This window comes from Phodopus roborovskii, unplaced genomic scaffold (assembly GCF_943737965.1).
Source record: "Phodopus roborovskii unplaced genomic scaffold, PHOROB, whole genome shotgun sequence".
Lineage (NCBI taxonomy): Eukaryota > Metazoa > Chordata > Mammalia > Rodentia > Cricetidae > Phodopus > Phodopus roborovskii.
The window spans coordinates 12,807-19,209 of NW_026125701.1; positions in this window are offsets into that span (position 1 = coordinate 12,807).

Genomic DNA, 6,403 nt, shown 5'->3' on the forward strand with positions numbered 1-6,403 from the left:
GACTTATTTAGTTCTTTAAATTACTTAAACGACAGACAATGCCAACACCGATTAATTTTAGGTTGCAAATATCTATCAGCGACAAATTAGGAAACTTGTAGACATGGGCAGAGCATTTTCTGAATGTCTATGCATCTTCCAGACCACTAGGAATGCTGGAGAATAGAGTCCAGAAGATTGCATGGTGCCCTCCGAGAAGAACAAGAACTTTACCAAGGTCTGCATGGTGGTCTGGGTGTTGACTACTTGCTCTTCCTCCACATCTTCACATCTGTTGTGGTCTACGTCTAGAAGATGTAGTGGCACTAGGAGGTCGGCACCATCACCGAGACCTGGCAAAAGGATGATGACTCAGAACACGGAAGAACATCTCTCTCTCAGCTATGCTGTTGAAGCCCCTGCTGCAGCCAACTTTTCAGCTGATATCAACATTTTGGCTACTACTGGTATGCCAGGAATGGGCCAATTACCTCGGGTCCTGCCGCAACACAACAGAGATTCAGGCACCGGTGAGGATGTCAGGCCAACAGAATACGCCAGGCAAGAAAGTATGATTATCCGACGATTAACTGATGGAATATTAAAAAATCTGTGATGACAGCATCCGTTTTCATATCTGGCAAATCTGCCCAGGAATCGATGATTCGAAAAAGGTCAACGACTTAGATATGTAAAGATGCAATTATTAAATTGTTTCATTATATAATCTGTGAACCCTGAAGTGTGGTGCCACCTTGTGTGACTCAAGTGTGACAGACGATCTAACAATCTGATGCTTTCATTATTTAAAGCTGTTTTTTCTACACCAGGAAGAGTGGAGTCTGGAGACTCCTTGTTGGTTTTAAAATGTCTCTTGTGATTTCATTATTTATTTATTGAAATCAATGTTGATATCATTTTGTTATCTCTCTAGGGGTGAATTATGAGAAATTATCTCTTCATTCATTCATTTTATTGTTCAAATCTATGATTAAGAACGCAATGACTGTTCATTATTGATCAGTCTTTAGATTTCGTGCATATAACACCTTCCACTAGAATAATATTTCTTCATTGAATTATGAAAATCTGTCATTATGTATTCAGTGACCACTAAAGTTTTTAGCCTCCTTAGGGGAGTCCATCGTGCCAGAACATCGCATCATCTAATAGTACACTTACTTATTTACCGGTTAAACTAGGAAATTAAATAATAATTCATCACTTAATTAACGTGTTTGAAATACAGGTAATGTTATGGACCCTAAGTCCCTTTTGTAGTCAGATTTTGTGAGTAGACGATGTAATATCATCTCATTCATCAGTTAGCCTTGTAAATACTTCATTACATCAGCGATAGTTTTAGGACTTTGGTGCCATCTCGTCAGTGTTAGTATAAAATGCTAGCTAATTAATTATCAATTTAATTTTAAAAAAAATCATTATTCCAGGAAGAGACCAGTCTGACTACTCCATGTGGGATTTAAGTCTGCACCACCATGACATTACTCTATCATTTTTCATTATATATTCCTTATTTGAATCGATGAAGATGTTGTTCCTCTTGACTGGAGTAGGGCCATTCCTCCATGGGACTTAATCAAGTAGCAGTATTTAATCATCTAAGTACTCCTTCCTTGACAATCACTGGAGTTTTTTTCCATCTTATGAAAGTTAATTATGGAGGACCATCCCATTATTAACTTACTTGATTGCGTAAGTAATGATGGTGTCATCCATCATGTGGCTGCTGTGGGATTGAAACAGCAGCAGATCGGTACCAGAAGCAATGACCAGAGAATGGGAGACACTGCCTCATACATTGATTACTGATTACGTAGTAGTACGTTTTTAACAATCGGATGATTACACGATTTTAAAAAACTGTACTGTTTCGCATCATCAGTTTCTGCGAGGTTGCAACATAACTGACCCATGAAGGACACAGTGACCACCGATTTTAAAAACGGAATAACTGTATAATCTCCTGATCATGGAATCTCATCTCATGAACTCCGTCGGGCTGATAACATGACACACAACCAACAATAAATAACTCTAAATAACCATATTAGAAAGCAGGATACAGGACTTAATAGAGAACAGTCAATTGAGCAATCCAAAATGACTGAAAGAAACATAATACACTGCTCAAAATCCTTAATCATCAGCCTAATGCAAATCTAAACAACTCTGAGAAACCATGGGATCAAGCTCCTCTAATGGTAAGAGGATGAATAGGAGTTTATTTCATTTTCAATAAAGAGAAAAGGATTATGGTAGAGGCGATTAACTGTATTGTTTCCATTCTAGAAATTAGGAAATTGAAGAATTGAAAACAAGAGTAAAATACTCATCATTGTACTTGAATGGCACAATGATGCTTTCCTTTTCATGCTTATGTCACTATAGGCATGTTGTAGCTTGAGAGACGGGTAAATATGTAGAACTCAAAAGAAAGAGCCCTGCTTTGTTTTTGTGAGAAACTCAGTGAGGCTGTAGGTTTAGTTCCCCCGTGGGTATACTCCTTTAAGCTTGTGGGAGGGGCACTAGAATGTGACAGAATGTTGGTTCATGAATGTTGCCTGGCAACCCTCCTTGCATTCTGTATCCTGGTATCATGGGCCAAAGACGAGAGAGCAGCTTCGAGAAAGTGTTATCATGGAACACTAGAGTCTGCCAAGATAACTATCTCCTAAAACTTTTCATGATAGCATTTGATTCGTCTAACCAAGTCATAGCCACACTTCTGGAAGTGTGCCTACAGGTTTTAATGGTTACCAAATACAAGATTACTTAATCATCAGAGGACAGAGTCTGTGGAAAAACAGTTCAGAGTCTTCTGTTTATGAATACTCTCTCTCCTCAGAAGTAAAACTATGGAACAAAAGATAATAAGGCTCATGATTATTCATCAAAAAGGTGAGTTTGACATTGCTGACTTCCTTCAGGAAGGTTATAATCCGTTTGTTAGAGTAGACGTAGCGATTATTAGATTTCAGTCCATCTCTTTTGAGGCAGCCGTCCAACATTAAATATGTGATATCTTCTAAAATCCCTGCATATACAATTACAGTTCAGCATTGAAACCTGTTCCTTCTGTGCTCTGCGATTAAATAAGGGATGGATATGGGACTTTCTCACAATCATGTGGGAGTCAACTGAGACTCAACTGTGTGGAGCATAGCAGACACTTTCATCCTCGCATTATGTTGTTATTTGATTATTAAAATAGGACATTAGATAATCCATGATCAGTGGATTGTGGTGGCGCGATGTGGGAAGCAATTATTATAGACCATCTTAATATCAATTATGTAGTTAAAATATTTAAATTAATCACGACAGCATCGTTCATGAGACTGGTTTGGAGCCACTTTAGGGAAGTGGATGATGTTACATGAACTCATTATTTGATTAATTAGTTCTATAAAACAATGACACTTGGAATCTGGTGCCACAGATCACCTAATTACATAATTAATGTATTTAAATTGACAATCTGTGTTAATCCCCAAGATAATGTAAATATGTGTGTAATTATGTAAACCAAAATTGTCCATTCCATGAAGAGACCCGTAAAGCTCCCTCTTGTGGCGTTAATGTGCAATATCATCACAGTTTATGATTCATGGTTTCAATGGATGATGATGACATTCTTCATGACTGGAGTCTGGCCATACCTCCCTGCCAATTAAATGCTACATCACCTCTTTATTGGGACCGTTAGCTATCACTGACTTATTTAGTTCTTTAAATTACTTAAACGACAGACAATGCCAACACCGATTATTTTTAGGTTGCAGATATCTGTCAGCGACAAATTAGGAAACTTGTAGACATGGGCAGAGCATTTTCTGAATGTCTATGCATCTTCCAGACCACTAGGAATGCTGGAGAATAGAGTCCAGAAGATTGCATGGTGCCCCCCGAGAAGAATAAGTACTTTACCAAGGTCGGCATGGTGGTCTGGGTGTTGACTACTTGTTCTTCCTCCACATCTTCACATCTGTTGTGGTCTACGTCTAGAAGATGTAGTTGCACTAGGAGGTCGGCACCATCACCGAGACCTGGCAAAAGGATGATGACTCAGAACACGGAAGAACATCTCTCTCTCAGCTATGCTGTTGAAGCCCCTGCTGCAGCCACCTTTTCAGCTGATATCAACATTTTGGCTACTACTGGTATGCCAGGAATGGGCCAATTACCTCGGGTCCTGCCGCAACACAACAGAGATTCAGGCACCGGTGAGGATGTCAGGCCAACAGAATACACCAGGCAAGAAAGTATGATTATCCGACGATTAACTGATGGAATATTAAAAAATCTGTGATGACAGCATCCGTTTTCATATCTGGCAAATCTGCCCAGGAATCGATGATTCGAAAAAGGTCAACGACTTAGATATGTAAAGATGCAATTATTAAATTGTTTCATTATATAATCTGTGAACCCTGAAGTGTGGTGCCACCTTGTGTGACTCAAGTGTGACAGACGATCTAACAATCTGATGCTTTCATTATTTAAAGCTGTTTTTTTCTACACCAGGAAGAGTGGAGTCTGGAGACCCCTTGTTGGTTTTAAAATGTCTCTTGTGATTTCATTATTTATTTATTGAAATCAATGTTGATATCATTTTGTTATCTCTCTAGGGGTGAATTATGAGAAATTATCTCTTCATTCATTCATTTTATTGTTCAAATCTATGATTAAGAACGCAATGACTGTTCAGTATTGATCAGTCTTTAGATTTCGTGCATATAACACCATCCACTAGAATAATATTTCTTCATTGAATTATGAAAATCTGTCATTATGTATTCAGTGACCACTAAAGTTTTTAGCCTCCTTAGGGGAGTCCATCGTGCCAGAACATCACATCATCTAATAGTACACTTACTTATTTACCGGTTAAACTAGGAAATTAAATAATAATTCATCACTTAATTAACGTGTTTGAAACACAGGTAATGTTATGGACCCTAAGTCCCTTTTGGAGTCAGATTTTGTGAGTAGACGATGTAATATCATCTCATTACTTCATCAGTTAGCCTTGTAAATACTTCATTACATCAGCGATAGTTTTAGGACTTTGGTGCCATCTCGTCAGTGTTAGTATAAAATGCCAGCTAATTAATTATCAATTTAATTTTAAAAAAAATCATTATTCCAGGAAGAGACCAGTCTGACTACTCCATGTGGGATTTAAGTCTGCACCACCATGACATTACTCTATCATTTTTCATTATATATTCCTTATTTGAATCGATGAAGATGTTGTTCCTCTTGACTGGAGTAGGGCCATTCCTCCATGGGACTTAATCAAGTAGCAGTATTTAATCAACTAAGTACTCCTTCCTTGACAATCACTGGAGTTTTTTTCCATCTTATGAAAGTTAAGTATGGAGGACCATCCCATTATTAACTTACTTGATTGCGTAAGTAATGATGGTGTCATCCATCATGTGGCTGCTGTGGGATTGAAACAGCAGCAGATCGGTACCAGAAGCAATGACCAGAGAATGGGAGACACTTCCTTAAACAGTGATTACTGATTACGCAATAGTAGATTTTTAACAATCGAATGATTACACGATTTAAAAAAAAAAAAAACTGTACTGTTTCACATCATCAGTTTCTGAGAGGTTGCAACAGAACTGACCCATGAAGGACACAGTGATCACCGATTTTAAAATTGGAATAACAGAATAATCTCCTGATCAGGGAATCTCATCTAATGAACTCTGTTGGGCTGTCAACATGACACACCACCAACAATTAATCACTCTAAATAACCATATTAGAAAGCAGGGTACAGGACTTAATAGAGAACAGTCAATTGAGGAATCCAAAATGACTGAAAGAAACAGAAGACACTGCTCAAAATCCTTAATCATCAGCCAAATGCAAATCTAAACAACTCTGAGAAACCATGGGATCAAGCTCCTCTAAAGGAAAGAGGATGCACAGGAGTTAATTTCATTTTCAATGAAGGGAAAAGTATTATGGTAGAGGCGATTAATTGTATTGTTTCCGTTCTAGAAATTAGAAAACTGAAGCAGAGAAAACAGGTTTAAATTACTCATCATTGTACTTGAATGGCACAATGATGCTTTCGTTTTCATGCTTATGTCACTATAGGCAGTTTGTAGCATGAGAGACTTGTAAATATGTAGAACTCAAAAGAAAGAGCCCTGCTTTGTTTTTGTGAGAATCTCAGTGAGGCTGTAAGTTTAGCTCACTGGTGGGTATACTCTTTTAAACATGTGGGAGGGGCACTAGAATGTGACAGAATGTTGGTTCATAAATGTTGCCTGGCAAACCTGTTGCATTCTGTATCCTGGTATCATGGGCCAAGGACCAGAGAGCAGCTTCGAGAAAGTGTTATCATGGGACATTACAGTCTCCCAAGTTAACTATCTCC